We start from the raw sequence: 23,780 nt of genomic DNA on the forward strand, positions 1-23,780 counted from the left end.
TAAGTATCAATTGATCTCCCAAACTTCTCCTTTCGAAAGGATTGGAGATTAGCTCTTGAACGGAATTGGGCGGGGACCGAGGTCCGGCGACTCCACCTGCACACGAAGCCATTCTCATCCAACTCATCCAACACCTTGGTCACTCACGAGTCTAAAAAACAACTCACGTCAACGCATGTAAGCAACGTGGGCGCCAACGTGAGCGCCCTCGTGACCAAAATATTTGACGGCGCTGATTGGCTGAAATTATGTTTCAGCGGCACAGTTTACTATTGAGACTTTTGCAACGTGCTGGTTGCTGCTGTTTGTCTCGGGGGCTCCTTGCACGGCGCCCGGTAATGATAAACTAATGCCACGGGCAAGGCCAGGCAGGAAACATGTGACTTATCAGTAACTTTAGACATCGTAACACAATTTTAAACGAGATGTTATTGTAGATTATACATTTTACTGACACCAATTGTATGATATTTACCTTGTTCATTAAAAATAAAAATATAAAATATATATATTTTTAAAATATTTTTTTTTTTTACGGAGTTTAGGCACGTTAATAACGTTTTAATGAAGTTGAATACAGTATATTCATATGTGTCAGTGATTTCATGTCAATTCGGCGAACATAAACATAAATGATCGTGGTGAAGATGATGATTAAATTAGGATTAAAAATCGAGAGCTGGGCTGCATTTCCTCCTGTTCGTTTTTTTCGACTAAGCAACATTATTTTGTTAAATAACAACATGGTGATGTTTTGTAAATGATTACATGTCTCTTATTTAGCACAGAGTATGATATCTGTGACATATGGATCTTAACAAAGTTCCGCTGTACATCCAGCGTACTGTATCTGACTTTATTTCACATGAGCTCCAGTGTGGAACCCCACTGCACCCCCTGGTGGATCAATAATCCATTGCAGCTGGCTTCATAATAATTACATTTATTTATCACGGGGGAGGTCTCAAGTCAAGCTGGAGGTTTTCCCTTGAGCGAGGGCAGATCACGTACCAATCACGGCCCTCGCGTTTCAAACTGTCCGAAATTAGGTGCTACATCTGTATTGGAACAAATGATGTTGTGAAACAACAGTCAGAAATGCTGAAAGAAGACTTTAAATGTTTGTTGGAAACTGTCAGCTCTCTAAATGCGGAGGTGTTCATCAGTGGCCCTCTACCGCCAGTCAGAAGAGGAGTGGAGAGATTCAGCAGATTGTTTGCACTGAACACCTGGCTTTCAACTGCCTGTACTGACCATTCTGTCAATTGTATTGACAATTTTAACTTTTTCTGGGATCGCAGACATCTTTTCAAGGCAAATGGAGTTTGCCTGAACAAGTCAGGAGTGAAATTGTTTATCTCTAACATATTCAACTGCCTGCGTCATCAATCTGTTCCCTCTGCCAAGGACAAGCGGCAAGAGGAATCAAAACAGGAGAAAGACACAACACATCGCGCAGAAAACCCTGAGGAAGTATCACTGCACCCGCCTGAGGAATGTTCTGATTATGGGAGACATATGACGCAAATGGAGGAGTCTCCACTGCCCGTCAACGCCTTTGAGGATACTCTTCATTCATCCCCCAGCTCTCTCTACTCTCCGCTCACCCTTTCACCCTCGCCCACCCCCCTGGAGTTTGATGGCCGCATGAAGGCGATACGCAGGGTTGGCAGCATGTCCTTTACCCCCGCCCCTCAACGACGCCCTCCAAAATCACCGAAGCAGAGACGCGCACCATCTCCCCCGGCTTCATCACCATGCCTACCACAATCATCCAAACCAAAACAATACAAGGAAGATGGAAGCAGATTTCCAAACCCCCCTTTCTACAGTGTAGCCCTCACCCTGCCCTCCTATGATGAGAGGAGCAGGGTGGTGGGTCCTCCCTCCCCTTCAAAGCCTGATAGGGATGTGTGTGTACAAAACGCTGCATGTGCTGGGTCCAGGCTCAAGGGCGTATGGCACTCTCAACTCTTTCCAGGACATGCCGGGGCCCTGCCTGCCTGTAGCTTTGCCGATATCTGTGTTGATAGGTAATAGATTGAGAGCGGTGAATCATCTTAGATACAGGAAGCGCTCAAACGTTTGTGTGAGTTTATCTAATTTAGCATTGATTCCATGTCAGCCACAGCTTGTTACAAAAAACATGACTGATAGTGTGTTTAACAAACTTAAACTAGCTTTATTAAATGTCAGGTCTTTGGCAGGAAAAACATTTGTAATCAATGATTTTATCACTGAGCACAATCTCGATTTTATGTTTTTAACAGAAACTTGGATTGAACAAAATAACAGTGCAGCTGTTCTTATCGAATCAACCCCTCCCAACTTCAGTTTTATGAGTCAGGAAAGAATGCATAAGAAAGGGGGTGGAGTTGCTATTCTGTTCAATGATTCCCTTCAATGCAGGAAGACATCTTATGGGAACTTTGCTTCTTTTGAATATGTGGCCCTTCAGCTGAAATGCTCCTCTCGAGCTCTGTTCCTAAATATCTATAGACCACCCAAATACTGTGCAAGCTTTTTCGATGACTTTACTGAACTGCTGTCTATAGTGTGTATTGACTTTGACCGTCTAGTCATTGTTGGTGATTTTAACATCCATGTTGATAACCCCCAGGACAGAGGGGCAAAAGAACTGTTTTGTGTTCTTGATAGCTATGGACTGACTCAGCATGTGACGGAGCCCACGCACAATAAGGGGCACACTCTGGACTTAATGATCTCAAAGGGTCTGAATATCTCTAAGGTTGTGGTGACTGATGTTGCACTCTCTGATCATTCCTGTGTTTTCTTTGAGAGCTCTATTTCTGTTCACAAAAATGTTCAAAAAGAGGTAACCACAAAGCGATATTTAACTGAAAATACTAGGGAAATGTTTACTCAGAATTTTTCTTCCACACTTGCCCCTGCTAACATCTCAGTAAATGAGCTAGTAGATCATTTTAATTAAAAAATTAAAAATGTTATAGATGCCATTGCTCCAACTAAGGTAAAGGAAGTGTCTGGCAAGAAAATATCTCCATGGAGAAAGGCCATGACCGTGAAAACAGAAAAAAGAGAATGTCGAAAAGCTGAACGCAGGTGGCGAAAAACAAATCTCCAGGTTCACTTTGAAATCTATAAAGAGAGACTTGGCCTTTATAATTTGGAATTGAAAAACGCACGACAATCGTTCTTCTCTGACATCATTACCAAAAACAAAAACAACGCACGTGCCTTGTTTGCTACCGTCGACAGACTAACTAACCCCCCAGTGTCAGTAGCCTCTGAATTTCTATCCACCAGGGCGTGCAATGATTTTGCCTCCTTCACTGACAACATTCAGAAAATCAGACAAGCAGTCAGTGTGAAGTAAAAACTTCTTTGCAGCAATGTTGAGCGCATCATCAAATGAGGGAAACTGGATTCGCCTGTCAATACACTGATATTTATTGAGAGCCTGAACGGCCGGAGAGTTCACAGCATATCACAGTTCTCCTGTAAGATCCCAGCAAACTCTGCCCAAAAGCGCCAAGCTCTCTATATTCTCTATACAAAGAGAAGAGGAGGGCCCTAAAACACGCGGGTTTTCCTTTAATATATGCCAGATGTCGAGACAAAGACTCGTTGCATTGGAAACCCACATGAGCCAAGCTTCTCCCCCACAAGACATCAGATGACCTCTTGACCTGTGTCTTCCTGAGAAGCTATGGATCACATTACAGGCAGGAATACACTTCAACCATATGAACAGATTCCCGAGGACAAATCACTAAACTCTATATACTTTAACAAGACCAAAATATTCCTTTACAGTCAGTGCCTCTGCATCAGGAACAGCAAATGTGTTGTCCCTATGTCCACCTAATATCAATTCAGACACCATGACACAACTCCATCAGATTAATGATAAAAACCTAGAGGACATTATTCAACTTCTGAAATCCTCCTCCTGCTGCCTTGATATTATTCCAACAGGATTTTTCAAAGATGTTTTTCCTTGCATGGCCTCAGATCTACTTCATATAGTAAACAAATCTCTTCACTCAGGTATTTTTCCACAGGCCCTGAAAACTGCAGTCATTAAACCGCTCTTAAAAAAGAATAATCTAGATGCTTCAGTAATGAACAATTACAGGCAGGGTGCGAACTGGAGGGGAGCAGGGGGAGCTATAGCTCCCCTAGTGGTGACATGAGCTCCCCTGGGAACATGTGTCAAAAAGTGAATAAAGTCAGTATGTTAGACAGTGGGACGGATGGTTAAACCTTTTATATAATTGTTGCATGTTACCAGGGGCGTCGCCTGGACCTGGAAACATTCGGGGCTTAGCCCACAGTGGTGGCGCTACAGTCAAATGTTCTACTCCAAGACTCCCCACACGCACATACACAATTGCGCCATCTGGTGTCACAAACGTGTCCCTGCATTAGCTTTGTTACGGCAATGGATTGTGGGAGATTCTCATAGCACGTGAGGATCTCTTGAGGGTAAGGTGCCTGTATTATCTCGGTGGACAAAATGTATGTTTTTATTTTATAAGGACAATAACGTACTGTTGTGTTTGTTTAGTTTAATGTTAATTGTTTAATGCTCACAGTCACAGCAACATGTTTTTAGTGTGATTGGCTATTTGTTTTATATGATTTATCAACGTGATCATCAATAGCTAATCTGAGCACCAGAACCCAGCTCACGAGTCCTTTTATGCTGTCCATTGAAATGCAGGTATGCGAGTTTTGTACACCAGTTTATTTATGTTTAATGTTTCACATTGCTCCACATGATGCCTTGACTACAAAGTCTTCCATGTTTCTACGCTTCTTCCTCTGTGTCACAGTTTCGGGAATATCAAGATCATTGCACAGGGCCTTGGTCTTGTCATAGACCTCATGTGCTTTCTCGTTACTTCGGTAACTTTTCAGTGTGTTCTCAACTGCTGTTTTGTAATCCACTGCCTGCACCAAGTCAATTGTTTCTTTCTGCAGGTATTTGTGCAGGCCCTGAGTGGTTGAGAGCAGTGTCTGGAACATGACAGCATGTAGATGGTACTGAATTTTCAAAGCTTGCTTTCCAGTCCCTTTGCTAGAGGGGCTGAAAGGCTCCCTAAAGTCTTGATCAAAGCAGGGAGGTTTTTGACATGCCCAGCGAACAAGTTGTTTGTCCACTACCTCTAGCTGTTTCTGAAATGTTTGCAATCTCTGATGGTGGACAAGAGATGTGGAGAAGAAAGAGTAGAGACACTCCAGGAGATCAACGCAGGTATGTGAGTTTTCTACACCAGTTTGTATAAGTTTAATGTTTCACATTGCTTGTGAAAGATATACTACCACTATACGATCACTGATGTTTTGTTGTTGACTGGACACTTATTTTGTAAAAGAGATAGCATGAGAGGATCTCTTAAGCAATGCAGCTCACGTGTCCTTTTTATATGCTGTCCATTGAAATGCAGGAAAGTAATCAGCTCTGAGTGATCTGTTGCCGAGGGGACACTACACCGGAGTTACATAAGCAGAGATAAAGTGCTATTTTGGGGGAAACTCACCTCCTCTGGGGTCCCCCAGGAAGACTTTTTTTAAATACTGAAGTTAAAAGCATCAATCTTGTGCACTTTGAGAGCAACATTAAGAGATATGGATACATCTCTCAACACCCATATGTCAAAAAGAAATCAAAGAATCAGAAACGGGTTTTATTATTTAAAAACACTTCATTTTCCAATTAAATCATAAACTATGTCAAATGATTAGAAGTTGTTAGTAATCAGATTAAACAGAAAAAAGGGATGGAAGGAGGAAATAATAATCCCTCATCTCTTGCTGTTTGCGGTTGAAATGATCTCTTTTGCTGGCCAAACATGCTGGATGGAAAGCAGTGATGTCTCACTTGCCTTGGCCCTGTATCTGCAGTCCCTAAATCAGTCATGTTACCCATTGACTCTTGTCTGTTCTGGTGTTCCTGTTCATTGTTGTCTCCATTGTCGTTCTTGTCTGTTGTATCTCTTTCTTGTGTGTCCCTTTCTCCTGTTCTCCTTTCTTCATCCTCTACTCTGTTTGGCTCATCTGTGATGACTGTGTAGGTAAACACAAACAAGTATGTAAGTCAATCAGTTTCCAGCTCTGTCAAATAAATGAATTTCAAGATACACACATTTGTCTTCATTAAAATGAGTGTCACTACACTGTCACAAAATGTAATACTAACCAATTGAAAATAGTTAAATTTACATCTCTTGTAGATATCACTGTTAGAGTAGTTATCTGCCAATAGGACAGAATCATTCCTATACAAATGCAGTTTGAGTAATTCACTTAATATATTTACTTAAAACTTTAATATAGTCATTTTCACTTAATACTCTAATATAGTCAGGGCTGCACATAACTGGTGCGCAGGTGCGCATGCGCACCTCCGCCAAAAAAAGAGCACCGGGTCATTTGAAACAAAGCGCATTTGCGTACCAACATTGAGAGAGGGAGAGGGAGAGAGAGAAGGGAGAAGAGAAAATAGAGGAGAGAGGAGAGATGAGAGAGAGAGAAGAGAGAGAGAGAGAAAGATATTTGCGAGTTGCATACATGTATGAACCATGATATGAACTCAGGGTCGGCCCGTAGCACTGGCTAGATGTTCGCCTAGGGCGCCAGATCTGTGGAGGCGCTGCGCTGGTAGCTCTGGGAGGGAAACAAACATTTTGACCGTTGGGGCTCATCCTAATTTTCGGCCTTGATGTAACAATATTCATAATTAAGTAAATGTAACACCCTTTTCACCCCGGTTCCACCTTTCATTTGCCCTGTACGATGGGCGCTGTAAGTGATGAAAATGGGGGATGTTGGCTTATCTGGCGCCCGCAGCTCACAGCCAAAATGCGAGTGAGCGAGGGAGGGTGCACCTGTACCAGGCCAGCGCTGTTGTTATTATAATCTGGTGCCGTGCTAGCTGCTCTAACGGAGATAAGAAGAAGATGTTTCTACAATAATGTGGAGGGAGAGTCCTCTCCAGCCAGACTGATAACTACAGCTCAGTAAGGTAAAGTTCAAACGGTTTGGTCGCAATTTATGTAAACACATATTTCCAAGGCACTCCTTTATAATTATTGGGATAAACAGGTTTGAAATCATTCCAATGTACACTATAGGACAGTAAACCAAAAATATCCTTTAAAACTGGAGAGATAAAAAAAAATGCATAAATAAATGTTAAGGTAAAATAAGATATGAATGAACAACACAAATAAAATAAGTTACATTCATTTGTTATTGGCTATGGTAGGTTATTGGTTATGTTCACATACTTATTTGATTACATCCACTTGTCTAAGATGACAACAGAGACTTTCGACCCAAAACCAGCTGTTGACTTGTGGATGCAAGCAGCTAATCACAGACTCAACCAGAGAGAAAGAAGTAGGCCTACATCATCAGCTACCATGTCTGACAGAGAGGAAGACAGTGAGGAGAACAGTCAGGAGGGTAGTGATGACAGCTTGTAGGATTACTGCTCGTGCTAATGTTGTCTTGTGTTCACCTCTGCATGTGTGTTCAGTGTTCACCTCTGCATGTGTGTTCTGTGTTCACCTCTGCATGTGTGTTCAGTGCCGTGTGTCTGGCAAATAAAGTCAAGACCCCTCAAAAGTTACAGTTTATTTCATTTTAAGGATGAGCACCAAGCAACAACTCCAGGTGCTCCTTTGAGAACCAGGGCAAACAAGTTATGTGCACCCCTGAATATAGTCATTGTGAAGTAAAAACTTCTTTGCAGCAATGTTGAGCCAATCATCAAATGAGGGAAACTGGATTCGCCTGTCAATACACTGATATTTATTGAGAGACAAACGGCCGGAGGATTAACAAAGCAACTCGCACTGTTCAATGCAAGCTGCCAAAATTAACTCTGCCCACACAAAGACGGAAGCGCTCGAACCTGGTCTCTGAGAAGGGGCGGAGCCCAGAAACGCGGGCCTTTACCCCAATCGATTACAGATGAACAGACAAAGAAACTCTGTCTGAGTGGGCAGTAAACCCTTCCCCCCACACAGAGAAAGAGTAGTCACTCATGTGAAGTTTCTCAGGTCAGCTACGCATCAGACTAAAATATTCCTTTACAGTCATCTTTCTGCATTCAAAACTAAGGAAAGCTGTACAATTTGACATGATAATGAGGAAAAAAGGCCTCCGACAATGCAGATCATTTTTTGATCATATCAATTTTAAGATGCGGGTCAAGGCTTAATATTTGGGAGCATAGTGTCCCTTGCTCCCTTTCAGGAGCCCCACTGGATTAGCTTTGATCTGAAATATTTATATAAAAAGCTTGTTAGCTGGCTGTCCATCTCATAATGTTCACATAGAAACTAGCTGTCAATAGGAAATATCAATCAGAAGAATTATATTTTCATGCAAAATCTGTCACAAAAAGAGGTTGCACATTTAAATGGAGGTGTTGTTATGGCAACGTCAGTGGCCAGACAGCCACATTTACTGCTGCAAATACGTTCAAACATGCTGTCGACACGTAAAGCAGTGGCAACTATGCCACCATTTCAGCTGACTTTTTCTCAGAAATACTGTCACATAACATCCATATATATATTTCAGTGCTAGGTTGATGCTTAGCTAAGCTAACTATGAAACACTTTAACTGACAGGACTCAGGAATCAGGATCAACTGTGTACTTCTGTCTGTAAGGTAGCTTCTAGCTTCATGTCGAACACAGACAGTAAGTCAACATTTCCCAGAGAGCTTTCTTTGAAATCACAAAGTAACGCTAAAAAACACAACATTTAGATTGTATGACAAAGTGTTTATTTAATATATCTGGCTAGCTATAGCTACTTGCTAACGGTTTAGCTTACCCGCGCGATTCAAAGTAACGTCAACGTAGCTATATGCTTTGCTTACATGTTCGCATAACTTGTAAGTTTACTGACAGGTACATACCTTGTTCACCTGGCTCAGGTGGTGGCTCTGGGGTTGTTGTGTGAGCCACCACTTGAGAATTGCCGTCTTTTTTATTAAAGAAATGTCTAATGTCCATCTTCAGAATCTCCGCGTCCGGGGCTGACAGTTTAAAGTTTAAACATTGTCACAGAGGAGAGGTACGTACCTGTCAGCCAATAAAACACGTTTATTTCCATGCAACTCTCTGATTGGTCTGGTGGCGTCGTCTTGCCTCTGTGTTGCATTCACTGAACATGGGAAATTACATTCGCGCGTCCGTCCTATAGGTAAAGTAGGTTAATGTATTATATTATTGAGGGAGAATTTGTCCGGGGCTAAAGAAAAAACATCCGGGGTTGCCTACCCCAGGCGACGCCCCTGCATGTTACATATAGTGTTGTGATTTTAATGGTGTGCGCTATTTAGCGATGAACTCTTTTTATTTGCTAACAGTGTCAATCAGACACTGCTGATTGACACACCGGCACCCAGTGAAAATCAGCGATCTCATTCGCCAGTTGCCAAATCCACTCCCCCATAAATACGCCGACTACCTGCTAGACGGAAGCTATTCTTCTCTTGACAGTTGCTGCCTCACCTCGCAGCAAATCGGACCGGACCGGATCCTTCCTGCTCCTCGCAAAGAACGGACCCCTGCAGTTCCTCTTCCTGTCGGCTGGACCAGACCCTCCTCTAACCATCGGACTCAACGCTCAAACAAACTCCAGATAAAGGGAAGTGGCTATTTCTCCTGCTTTTGGGCGTCTAGTTTTACGTCACGAAAGTTACATTGTTGTCCCCTCCCCTGAGTCTCCTTTTGTTGTTTACCGAGGGCTCCACGACCAGAGGCTGACGGACAGAGTGCGGCGGGCCGGCAACGTGGAAATCCTGGCACTGGATTTCCTGGAAGGGACTTGAACCTTGCACTTCTGCCTGGCAAAAACCCGGAGTTGAGTTCGCTTCGAAACGGACAGGACTTTCAGGATTGTATCACCCCCTGCTAGAACTGTAATTCTTAAGTAACTGGTTTATATTTATTGAACATTATTTTAACCTTACGTTATTTTAAGTATTTATCAAAGGAGTGTTTTTAAAGTAACTTTGTACAAATAAACCATTTTACATCTATTGTGCTGTCATTCTCACTGTATTGGTGTGGCTGGGAATCCGAATCTTTTAATATAAATTTGATGTTAACAGGCCTCTAGGCTGTTACACATGGTTTGTGAAATGTGGGGGGAGCTTTCTAAAATACTGATATGATGACCAAATAAATTCCATTTTGGGCATGTTTTTTTTTTTTTTCAAAGGTGTGAAATAAAATAGTTTGATTCATGAAAAAAGTGTCGCCTGCTTGCACGCTGCCCGCAGCTCCACCCACTCACTCACACTCGTTTAGTTAACACTGCATGTTTACCAGGCATTGTTGCTGCTGCTGACATGTCGAAAAGAAAAAAACAACTTCCCTTGGGCAATTTCTTTAAAAAGACGGCCAAACAACCTGATCAAGAAGACCAACCGAATGTAGCTGGTGGTAGCACATCGTACGTTGTGACTGCTGCTACAACAGAACCGAGAGAGGAGGGAGCTAACGTCAGTGCTAGTGCTAACCATAGACTGTATATATAAATGGACGTAGGGTCCGTGACGTCACCCATAGGATTCTGCAGAGTTGCCGTGAAGCCCTTAGTAGGCGGAGTCGGCCACTAACGGCTCAACAATGACGTCAGAGTTCAACTCCCGCCTTCTCCCTCCAAATAAGGGCAAAGAGGCGGAGCCGAGGCGGGACCTCCTGCCACCTAGCTTGAAGTTCCAGAGCTAGCTGAAGCTGCTAAGCTAACATGCTCCCCATCTGCACGCTGCCGTCGCATTTTACGTTTCTAAGATAAGTGGACATGAAACTATTCAGCAAAACTATAAATAATAATCTAAGTTATTGAGTTTTTAGCATTATACTTCAGAATCTTAAAACCCCTTAACGTTTGTATGCAATTGTGCTAAATTCAACACTGGAATCAAGCAAATATGAATATGTTTGCATGACATTACTTATTTATATTTTGATATCACTTAACTATACGTTTAATACATTTAAGTCAAGCTAAGGTACATGTGATGGTAGCTAGTTAGTGCTCTTACCTGTGCGGCCTCCTCCAAACAGCATAATAACCAGACCATATCATTAAAACTAAGTACCAGTTCTAGATCCTTGACTTTAGACAAACAATTCAAAAGACAACATGTATTTAAAGACCAATCTTTATTTGAATGTGCCTCTTAACCTGAGATATTAGTTATACAGTAATAGTATTGACGATCTAAAAAAAAATGAGCAACTGAACAGTCAACTTTATGTTTCTTATTGTCTAAAGCATTTATTATTTTCATTTTCCCCCTCTCATATTCAGTGTGGACGGATTGAGATAGCGTGGTGTCCAGAGAGCTGCAGAGACTTCAGGGAAAAACCTCCGTGTGATGGACGTCCTGTCTGTTGGTTTGGAGAGGACTGAGGGTCTTTCCTCTGCGAGGAGGACCAGGCCTGATGGAGGAGCCCATGCTGGGCAAAGCTGATACCAACTGCACAGGCCTAGTCTGTCACTTTATTTGACTAAATGTGTTTACTTATACATTTAATAGGTTTACACCTTCTGTAAATATGTGCTTTTTATTTAAAACATTTGATTAACTTTTGGTTCACATTTCAATAAATTGTATTTGCTCTCCTTTTGTCCATTATTCTTACTGAAAATATTAGATTACACATTCACATCTGACTGAAGATTGGCCCCATTTATTTGTGACGTTGCAAACTCTGCGGTACAAGGCACAAGCGATGTGAAGCTCATAAAGTGAGGCAAATAGAAATAATCAGCGGATGGAGTGTAGATGTGGAAATAGCTGCATTCGATCAGCTGACTGTTTTTACAATAAAAGTAGTTTATTAGTGAATGTCCTGTACTGGTCTTAAAATCTCATAACATCAGCTTTTAATGTTCCTCTTGGATGTTCTTCTTGACCCTCAGAGAAGGAGAAAATGTCGTGTCTTTCAGGCATGTCCTTTCCTAACAAAAATGACAGGAAACATAAAACATATTATTGCAGAACAAGTGTGTTATTTATGAAAGCGGTGTGTTTGTGTGTTTAGGGGCTGTAGATATCATTATTTTGTAATTGTAATGTTTTTGGTTTTTTTCAACAGTGAGCTACAAAGACAATCAGATTATGAATGAACAGTATGAAGTTCATCAACATTGAAATATATGTTATTATCAAAATAATATTTAACTGTTATCAAAACGTAGTGCAACTGTAGAAGTTGTCTCACTGAAAGAATCACTTTTACCATGTTTTGTACAGACAATATTGAGAGATAAATAGTAGCAGTTCTCACTATGTGTTAAATATCTGCCTTCAATACATTAAATTAGAAAGCTGACAAAGTCATATTGCTAAATATCTAAATTAGGGATGCACCGAATATTCGGCCACCGAAAATTATCGGCCGAAAATGGTTAAAAAGGCCCTTTCGGCTTTCGGCCGAAAGGGTTTTAGCACCGAAAAAATATCACCGAATGTCAGAACAGGCTTCGTTGGTAAGCTAACGTGTTGTTGTGATGACGTAATAAAGACGCGGCGACCATGCTCGCGGCTGGCTCACAGGGGGGGGAACATTGACCTTTGTCATCGAGATTACTAAGCCTTTAACAAATCGTATTAAATAATCTGTCGACAGGCTGTAAACAGAATAGCTGACATTTTAACAAACTAAATAACTCAGTTTCCTCTAATCATTAACCCATGTTTGTATCATGGAGTTAACTCCGTGTGTTGCTGCTAGCATACAAAACACCTGACGTGGAAACGTTACTCGTGGATGGTGCTACAGAGCTGCTAGAAAGACAGTCGAACCCGGTACATTCCTCCGTCTGCATGCGGTGCACTTTTGCTAAATGTTTAGACAAATTGCTCGTGCTTACATGCTAAACTCTTATTGCACTTATGGTAACAAGTATTCTCCACATCGAGACAGGTAAAGTTTAACCACACCTCGGAGCGCGTTCTCTCCGCCATCTCCGCAGTGTGCTCCGCTGCATGTAGCAGCTGCGTGTGTGTGAACTGCCCCGCCCCCTCGCACACAGACGGGGAGAGAGATCTCGTCTGATCGAAAATACATCATAGACGCATTTGTTGTCTTTGCATATTAGAAACGAGTTGGCGACACTAAGACTGCGATATAATGTTTTTTAGCAATAATACATGACATATATAAATGTACTGTATGCATTCAAAAGTGCTGAATAAATGTTTTATGGACCCATAATAGTGATTATTATTTAAGTTAAGTTTTGCCATAATCATGTCTATTTCCATAATCAGGTAGCTGAACAACATTGGTAAAAAATGTATACATTTTATATATATATATATTTCTATTAATCATTTTCGGCCTTTCGGCATTCGGTTTTCGGCCAACTGTTTCCTATTTTCGGTATCGGTTTCGGCCAAGAATTTCCCATTCGGTGCACCCCTAATCTAAATGTAACTTTTTGCATGGAAAAAACCCTCAACTTAACTGATGTGTAGGTGATCTAGTATTTAGTATTGTTTAATGGAATGTATATCAGTGTATTCAAGTCAATACTTCATTCATTTAAACCAATATCTTTCTTGATTCTTTGTACAGTATGAAAAAAGAGTCTTTGTACCTGAGCTGAAGTTCACTGCTGTGAGGAGTCCAGTTCTGTCTCTCACTCTCTGGTCCAGCCTGTCTGCATCACCTGGACACCTTAAACAAACAGATATATATATATATATATATATATATATATATATATGTAAAGTACCATGTGTACAAACAATATAACTGATTCTCTTCTGTTGAACATGTTGGATTGTGTATTGTCCGAGTCAGGGTCCTTTTTATTTTACTGTAACTTTGGAAGTTGTGTTACCAATGCTTACTGTTTATTTGATACCCATTTGGTAATGCAATTAATAAAAACAACAAGGTTTGGGTTCGTTCTTCAGATGACTGTGACGTTAACGTGTAAGCTCGATAATGAACTCCAGCTAAACCAACCATATTGTAATATCTAAGTAATCATCTTGAAATATGACATAATAATTGTAATATACACACATCTTATTGTGAGGTTGATTTCACATACACTACTTCGACCTTAGCTTGTCTACATACTTGAGCATAGCCAATTTAAATTAACCTTAGATGCATACAGTTCCTACCTACATAATAAAATATCTCTAAGTTACAAGGATGTAACCTTATTTTATCAACCTCAACAGTATTATCCCACTTAACGCTTAACACTTGTCTATTTCGTTTTAACCTTTATATATACAGTCTATGATTTTAACTTGGAAGCTACGATTAGAATCGTTAGCACCGATGTAGCTACCACTAGCTTACATGCTAACCCAAGCCTTACCATTCATTACGTAGCTGATTAAAATCATTAACACATAAATAAAGCACTCGAATTTCACTTACCGCATTCATGCACCGTCTGTTTTAACCGCAGAGCGAGTCACAATAGTCCGATATATAAGCATGAAGAACAAACAACCACGGCCGGCTACAAGTTGTGTTTCCTGGATGAGCTGAGCAGGCAGAGTCCCTGTAGCTAGCTTCACGGAGCAGGTAGCAGAGAGACAAGAAGCTAACAGTGGCAGTCGCTTCACAGAGCCGTCACTCAATGTGACCACGCCCTAATTTATGCACAAACTTTAAGACCTAATATAAATAAAAGGGTCGCGTTAGAAAACAATTCACTCACAGATCCATAATCATGAAGGTGGAATCTAACTATATCGATAATAAAATGTATGGAGCCAGGGGTAGAAACATGTTTTTTTCTGCTGTAACATTGGGCATTTTAACATGGGGGTCTATGGAAATTGCTCCTTTCTGCAGCCATCGCCTATCGGCCAATATATGAACTGCAGTGTGTGGCACTTCCGTATTGGCTTCCCGGCTCTACCCCACAGTTTGCCGCTTGGTGCTAACTTGACAGCTAACGTTAACTTGGGGGCTGAAGAGACACAAGAAGACGAGCCAAGAGAAGCTAACTTGATGACTACAACTACCATAGTAGAGGTCGAAGGAGATGTGGAAGAAGATGATGATGCTGCTGATGACCACCCCACCTGTTCTTCCTCTTCCTTCCTGCCTGCTGCTCGAGATGGGGGGGGGGGGGGCGAAGTTGCTGCGGTGGTTCCGCGGCCGCCGGCTGGCTGGACCAGCCAACAGTGGAGTGAGTGGATCACACGCCTCCCATGGCTGTTCTCCAAGGATGGATGCATAGGCTGTACTCTTTGCAGGGATGCTAAATGCCTTCTCCTCAGTAGGGCTACTGATAAAGGTGGAGCGCACTTATCAGAAGAATGGATGAACGGGGACGTAACCAGTAAAACAAAGAACAACTTTTACTTTAATTTTGCTGTGTTGTAGGCCTATGGATTGCTGTGATAGGCCTACTTATGAGAGAAGGGCTATGTGCATCGTTGTGTTGTATGTGTGGCGTCGCGTCTCTTCAGGCAGTGAGAGGGTTGTGTTGTGCTATAGCTGTATTATTAATATGAATATTGTTCATGGTTGGTGCCGCTGGCTGCTCTTATCGCGTGTGTGCGGCTCTCTGTAGGCTACAGCCATAATAGGCTATAGCCCATGTGAAACAATGTAGCCTGTTTTTGAGTCATTTTAAGTTGATTTAATTAAACAGTCAAACGTTACATTGGTGGTCCGTGGATTATTTATTATCAAGTTGATTGAAGTTTGCGTAGCCCATACATGCTCGGGAAATCTGTTGACATGAACATGATCCATCGGGACGTTTCATGTAAATGTAGACCTGTGGCACCACCCCGTGTGCAACAGATGTTCTCTTTATAATAGGCCTATGTCTGTGCTGTTGCTATTAATGCACGGATCAGCATTTACCCCCCACCGCAAAAAATAAATAAATCCCGGCTCCCCCGGAGACCGTGGTATAGTTCGCACACTGATTACAGGCCCATATTAAACCTCCCATTTCTAGGTAAAATCCTTGAAAAAGTTGTTTTTCAACAGTTGAGTAATTTCTTGCATTTAAATAATTGTTTCGATGTGTTCCAGTCAGGCTTTCGACCAAACCACAGCACTGAGACTGCTCTTGTAATGAGGTTAAATTGTTAACATAGGTTCAGGAGCATGGCCACGCCTAAAACTCCGCCTCGAACCACGGCCACCCCTATTTATATCCGGCAAAACTTCCGGCCACTGCTTGTCTCCATCCTTTCAAGGACTGATTCACGCCGCGCGTCGTCACGGTTCAAACAAGCTAAACGCCACCACGAGAACATTCAACTTACCATGGATCCCGAACTGCTGATCAACTCACCGGAGTCAGACGAAGATCTCTTCGACATCGGCTACCCGCCATCCACGTTTCAGCAGTTGGATCTAAGCCAAGCATCCGAACGGAGCCGCGTGCGCTCGGCAATCAGTGTCCCACACACCAGCCGCCACCGCTCCCACTCAAGCTCCCCCAACGAGAAACCTCCAACTCCAGACAGGTCCCAGGCTTCGTCTACTCCACCAGCAAGGGCAAACAACCGGGGCCACAAGAGACACAGCCAGCTCCAATCTCCCCACCAACGGCAGCCTGCTTCATTAGCAGCCCCCGGCCACTCGCAGCGGCGCACTCGACATGCCTCTCGGACGGAGCCGCTCTCAGGAGGCGGACAGTCATTCAACTTCAACGTTTCCTGAAAGAAAACGGCATCCACTTTCACCGAAATGACAACAAGGCTAGACTGTTCAACCTCTACAAAGCCTACAGAAGCACAACGGCAAGAACAACGACACACACAGCTCTTCCTGCTCCAGGGCCAACCACCGCGCGGCGCGTGCGCACCACGGGTTGTGACGTCACAGGCCTCCGTCCTCCTCCTCGGACACAGCCCGACTCGAATAACCTCTTGGTTTTATAAACCATTTTGTAATTACTTCTTCATCCATTTTTGGATCTCTGCTGGGTTTTCTTTTAAAACCTTAAACCCCCCTTTGGGCTTGGTCCCTCCCCTCTCCCTCTGCGGATCTAAGGTCCGGTAGAGGGGGATGGGACACAGAGTCGCTTATCCAGGCGGGGGAGTGCATCTGACGAAGAGATAGGTTGTTGTGCTCTCTATCTCTGTTTTCTTATCCTACATTTTCACCCTGGACTAGAGGGAAAGCGTTCTTGGACGCCTTTTCAGCTCTGTTTCTTACTATATTCCTCCTACCTCGTTTACCTTGAACTATTCTAGGAGAGTGTGTTGACGTTGACTCGTTGGGCCTTTCCTCCTGTACTTGTTTGTTCCCAAGTTCTTTCCTTTAACTGAAACTAGGAGAGGGCATTTAGGCCTCTCTACTTCCTTCTTTTGATTAGTTTAGTTTTTCACCCCCTTTCCCTTGAACTAATTTATACGTTGTGACTCTTGGCGTATACTTTGACTTTCTGTCTCTTTGGAGAGTGCTAGTACGTTGGATACGTTGGGCTTTTTCACTGTTGTCCCTCTTCACTAGTATCCCATGTCCCCTCTTTATAATTTGGGTCTTCATAATTTCCACCCTATTCTAAGGGGAATCATGATGGTGCCTTTTCTTTTCAATGTATTGCTTTGTGTTTCTTCACCTCTTACGCGTTTAATATTTAGGAGAGTGCATTTACGTAGTCACGTTCTGCCTCTCTTCCTCTGTTTCCGGCTATTCTTTTCATAACCTTGTTTCTCTGAGAAGAGAAGAAATTCTATTCTAAAAGGAGCTGACACATGGTGTCTCTTCACTTGTACACTTGAGGGGTCAGAGTTCATACGGTGAGGGATTCCATGAGCGATATGCGCCGGCCTGTGCCTTTACCTTGGACTTCTAATAGAACTGCTCGGGTCTTGATAGATTGAGTGGGGAAGTTCATGAGATCTTTCTAGAGGGTTATCAAGAATAACTTTTATCCAATGACCTTTTCCCTCTCTGTCTGTGTCTGTGTATTCTCTTGTTCCGATTAACCCAGCCAAATCTTTTTTCTTGTTTTGTATCTATATCTACGCCGGGATCCGGAGTCGAGGCTGATCCTCTTGCTGTAGTCCTGTGTCTTGGATCCTCTATCCCGAGATCTGGATTAAGTCGTGGACGTTTCGGGTCGTGGCTGAACCTGTCTCTGCGGTCCTGCCTTGGGTCTCGCCATGCTGCTTCCCTGATGGCTTCCTCAGGATTGTAGCTGACATCCTCGTGGATTCATCTTCTTATTACAGACACATGCATTTCCTAACATTCGGTCTATATGCTGTAAAATGTATTATCTCTTCGATTTACACACGGCATCTATTGCACGTCTGTCCGTCCTGGGAGAGGGATCCCTCCTCTGTTGCTCTCCCTGAGGTTTCTCCCATTTTTCCCTTCAAACTGTGGGTTTTCTCTGGAAGTTTTTCCTTGTACGATGTGAGGGTCTAAGGACAGAGGGTGTCGTTTTTCTCATACTGATATTCTGAATCAATCGGTGTTGTTGTATTTGCTGTAAAGTGTCTCTACTGTAGGCTAATTTTATTATATGTACAGCACTTTGGCTCGACCAAAAATGGTTTATAAATGTGCTATATAAATAAAACTTGATTTGATTGATTTGATTTGACTCACCAGCACCCCCTGGTGGGGGCCAGGTCGTATTGCCCTCTGTGCCTGCTCACAGGCTTCACGAAAATCCCCTTGCACATACATCCCTTCATCCCTCCATCCCTTCTTCTTCTTCTTCTTCTTGCCTACCTTCAGCAGTCCACAGCAACCCAGCTTCTGCTTACCTTCCTCCTCTAGCTCTCTGTGTCTGACATGTCGCAGCTCATGTCAACCTTTCTCTCATCCCCGTGCTCACAGGCTTCACAAAGATCCCCTTGCATATACATCCCTTCATCCCTCCATCCCTTCTTCTTCTCTACCTTCAGTGACCCTCGCAGTGAGCAGACGCTCCGGTCTCCCTCTCTCTGACCCTCGCAGTGAGCAGATGCTCCGGTCTCTCTCTCTCGACCCTTGCAGTGAGCAAATGCTCCGGACTCTCCCTCTCTGACCCTCGCAGTGAGCAGCCGCTCCGGTCTCTCTCTCTCACCCTCGCTGCGAGTAGACTTTCCGGTCTTTCTCTCTGACCCTCGCAGTGAACAGACGCTCCGGTCTCTCTCTCCGACCCTCACAGCGAGCAGACGCTCCGGTCTCTCTCTCTCTGACCCTCGCAGCGAGCAGACGCTCCGGTCTCTCTCTCTCTGACCCTCACAGCGAGTAGACGCTCCGGTCTCTCTCTCTCTGACCCTCGCAGCGAGCAGATGCTCCGGTCCCTCTCTCTCTGACCCTTGCAGCGAGTAGACGCTCCGGTCTCTCTTTCTGACCCTCGCAGCGAGTAGACTCTCCGGTCTCTCTCTCTGACCCTCGCAGTGAGCAGACGCTCCGGTCTCTCTCTCTCTGACCCTTGCAGTGAGCAGACGCTCCGGTCTCTCTCTCTCTGACCCTCGCAGCGAGTAGACGCTCCGGTCTCTCTCTCTCTGACCCTCGCAGCGAGCAGATGCTCCGGTCCCTCTCTCTCTGACCCTTGCAGCGAGTAGACGCTCCGGTCTCTCTTTCTGACCCTCGCAGCGAGTAGACTCTCCGGTCTCTCTCTCTGACCCTCGCAGTGAGCAGACGCTCCGGTCTCTCTCTCTCTGACCCTTGCAGTGAGCAGACGCTCCGGTCTCTCTCTCTCTGACCCTCGCAGCGAGTAGACGCTCCGGTCTCTCCCTTTCTGACCCTCGCAGTGAGCAGACGCTCCGGTCTCTCTTTCTCTGACCCCCGCAGTGAGCAGATGCTCCGGTCTCTCTCTCTCTGACCCTCGCAGTGAGCAGACGCTCCGGTCTCTCTCTCTCTGACCCTCGCAGCGAGTAGACGCTCCGGTCTCTCCCTTTCTGACCCTCGCAGTGAGCAGACGCTCCGGTCTCTCTTTCTCTGACCCCCGCAGTGAGCAGATGCTCCGGTCTCTCTCTCTCTGACCCTCGCAGTGAGCAGATGCTCCGGTCTCTCTCTCTCTGACCCTCGCAGTGAGCAGACGTTCCGGTCTCTCTCTCTCTGACCCTCGTAGTGAGCAGATGCTCCGGTCTCTCTCTCTCCGACCCTCATAGTGAGCAGACGCTCCGGTCTCTCTCTCTCCGACCCTCGCAGTGAGCAGATGCTCCGGTCTCTCTCTCTCTGAACTTTGCAGTGAGCAGATGCTCCGGTCTCTCTCTCTCTGACCCTCGCAGCGAGCAGACGCTCCGGTCTCTCTCTCTCCGATCCTCGCAGTGAGCAGACTCTCCGGTCTCTCTCTCTCCGGCCCTCGCAGTGAGCAGACGCTCCGGTCTCTCTCTCTCCGACCCTCGCAGTGAGCAGATGCTCCGGTCTCTCTCTCTCTGAACTTTTCAGTGAGCAGATGCTCCGGTCTCTCTCTCTCTGACCCTCGCAGCGAGTAGACGCTCCGGTCTCTCTCTCTCTGACCCTCGCAGTGAGCAGATGCTCCGGTCTCTCTCTCTCTGACCCTCGCAGCGAGTAGACGCTCCGGTCTCTCTCTCTCCGACCCTCGCCGTGAGCAGACGCTCCGGTCTCTCTCTCAGGAAAAATAATACAAATAATAAAATAAACTTCGCTAGCCAAGCCGCCGGCCGCATCAAGCAGTTCAACCAGGGAACATGCTCCGGACTCCGAGCGTTACTGCCGCATCTTCGCAGCACGCGCATCCCTCTCTTGCCAATTATGCGGAGCCCCCTCCCACCCGGCCTTAGCATGCTTAGTCGTGAGAGAAAGAGTGGCTCTTAAAAGTGCCGTTGGTTTTATATGTGTGTGTGTGTGGATATGTGTGTGTTGGTGATATTAAGTGTTGTAATGAAGCTGTAAAACAGAAAAAAAGAAAAACATGATTAGGATTATTTCGAATAACAGTAACATCTGTGTAATACTCTATGCAATAATAATTAATCTGTGCATTACTCTATATGCAATAATAATTCATCTGAGCAATACTCTGGCATACATTATGCATTTATACTGTGCATATTGTTATATTATGCACTTGTTTTTCTTATATCTTCTACTATATATTTAAATTCTACAATGTAACAATCCCAATTTCCCCCGGAGATCAATGAAGTATTTCTGATTCAGAGTGGGACATTGGGTGGCCAGTCAAATCCTCTGGAAAAACTCCAGTTCCACATTTTTGTTCCACTCCATAGCCGATGCATTAGCCACTATTAAAACTGTGTTGAACACTGTCTTTACAACACATGTGCAAATACATAAATGTAAACATATTTTTCTAGCACGCACCTCCACTATCCAACTGTGCCGGTGACAGCTAATGTAATTTAGCTGTATAAACTATAAATGCTATCCAGCTCAAAACGTTGACCGGAAGGCCGGAGGCTAGCTGAACGTGGCCGCTAGTTGGCCTATTGTAAAAGCTAAACACACTACAAAACTCAAACTAATATCCAGGAATGAAACGCTATAGAGACTGTGCTACAGTGGAATAAATAAAAGCAATATTATTTCGTGTTTTAAAGAAATAAACTCCCCTTGATTTTAGATACTTACTGTTGTCCGTTGTCAGATTAAATCGGATGAAATTAATGAAAGTGAGGTGATTGTGGGTAATGTGGCTACGTCACGTTAACGTAAAGCGCGACGTAACGTTGCCGGGCTAACTACGGAATCTTCTTCTGGTTTATTGTTGTTATAATAAAAATGATTATTATTACTATTAAAGGAATGCTCCACTCATTAGATAATTAATCAAAACTTCAGTATTTAGTGAAACATTATGTTTAAACCATACCCTGAAGAAATCAGCGATATTCCCCGGTAAATAATGATTTTATAGCTCTTTTTTATCAAAACCTGTATATTCCGTCAGGCCGCTGCCATTTTGCCCATTTTCAGTAGTCACGTGATGGTCGTGACGTCATCCATGCGTTCACTTTGTAAGCACCATATACAGTCTATGGTAAACACACGAAAACATGGCGAAGTTTTTGAGCAATATGAAGAGATTGGAAGGGGGAATTCAGCCATACAGGTTCGAGCCTACTTAGTACTACTTAGTAGATACAATGATTTTGATTACTAGATATGTATGCATGTAGTACCATCCTTGCTAGCGATTCCCTCTCTAGTTTAGCATACTCAGCCTCGTTGTCCCTGGCCCTAGAACCACGATTTTATGGGGCCGGAAAAACTGGGGGGAAATACCCACTAGCCGGTACTACGCTATATGGAAAGGCCACCAAAAACTGGCCTGGCCTGGACGATAAAGGACGTTTAAACGGGGCTACCCGCTGCAATGGAAATGCGCCATAACATACCTTATTCTTACTCCGAGCACTACTTCTGGTCCTCCGTCGCTTCACACTTGCAGAGGGCGATTTCTCAACTGGCCGAACTGGTGTCCTGGTCGGTGATGACACCAGAAAGACCGATGGTACTGCATCTCCATTAAGTAATGGTTGTTCAATAAATCCCATGTTATGTTTTATCATACTCTCAGAGTAGTCGTCCGGAAACTTGAAATGTTCGCTGCATACATGCGCCTGTGGATCTTTCGGTTCGGGCCGGCCACATTTCGCTAGCCACTGCCTCCGAACGTACTTCCTACGCTTACCTTTTGGCAACAGATGGAACCGAGCATTCCGTGGATTGTTCCTATCAGAATTGTGGCAATGTTTCGCGATACAATGAGGCATATTTGAAGAGAGTAACTACAGTAAATAACATGAACATCAACGTGTCCTCGAAACCAAACGCATGGTTTACGTCACGTCCGGTAAAATGGCGCCGACCACAGTGTTGATGTTATTTCGGTAATTAATCAGTTTAAAATCACTGATAATGTCATCGGATTAAAAAAAAAAAGAGAGAGACTGGCAGAGACTGGTCTGTTTTATCGGATGATAAAAAAAATTAAATGAGTGTCATGAGCATACCATTCCTTTAAACAAAAAGCATTTCAAATACAGTCAGTAGCCAGTGGGGGGAGTGGTTTTCACCATCATTATCATCATTGTATATGTTTTAAATGACTAATATTGGCCTACAATACCCCTTTATTGATCAAATAGGAATATAATTGTCTTTTAAATAACGTAAACTAAAGGGAACAATCTATTTGACACAGCTGAAGCTCTGGCCTTCCTTAAAAACTAAGTAATTTAATAAAAATCACAGTTGTATTACACACAATGCACTGTTTTTTGAGAACAGAAATTGATAAATAATGCACCATAATACATTCTGATGAAAAATAAAAATTATTATGAATACAAATAAAATAAAAGAAGCCTCCTGTGAGTTACTACAAGCTATAAAGTAGATTTTAAAAACGTTTTATAGAATAAAAGCTCACTGCGGGACGTCGTAGAAATGCGTGTGTGCACCACGACAAAAGAGCCTCATTCACTTTACATTGGGGTTTTTTGCATGGTGCCGACACGGAGAATTGTACACCCGGAAGTAAGTATTCCTCTTACTGTCGATTGATTTTACAGTGATATCTGCACTACTCATCGACTAACAAACACCAGATTATCCTTGTTAATTACACAACATTGATTGGTTTAAATTGTGTGCAATGCTTTTGTATTTTTCCCCTTCGATTCGGAGAAACAAATGTTTTTTCTGAGTAAAGGATGGCAGAAGACACTACACTACCCAGAATCCCCAGCTATCGTTTGGACTACACCATGTGCTCTGTTTGACAAACCCCGTGATAGTCCTCAAGCTCTGTGATTGGAGAGTGTGCTCCGAGGGTTACGCCGATTCTCGAACAGCACTTGAAATGGG

Source organism: Gymnodraco acuticeps, unplaced genomic scaffold (genome assembly GCF_902827175.1).
Source record: "Gymnodraco acuticeps unplaced genomic scaffold, fGymAcu1.1, whole genome shotgun sequence".
Lineage (NCBI taxonomy): Eukaryota > Metazoa > Chordata > Actinopteri > Perciformes > Bathydraconidae > Gymnodraco > Gymnodraco acuticeps.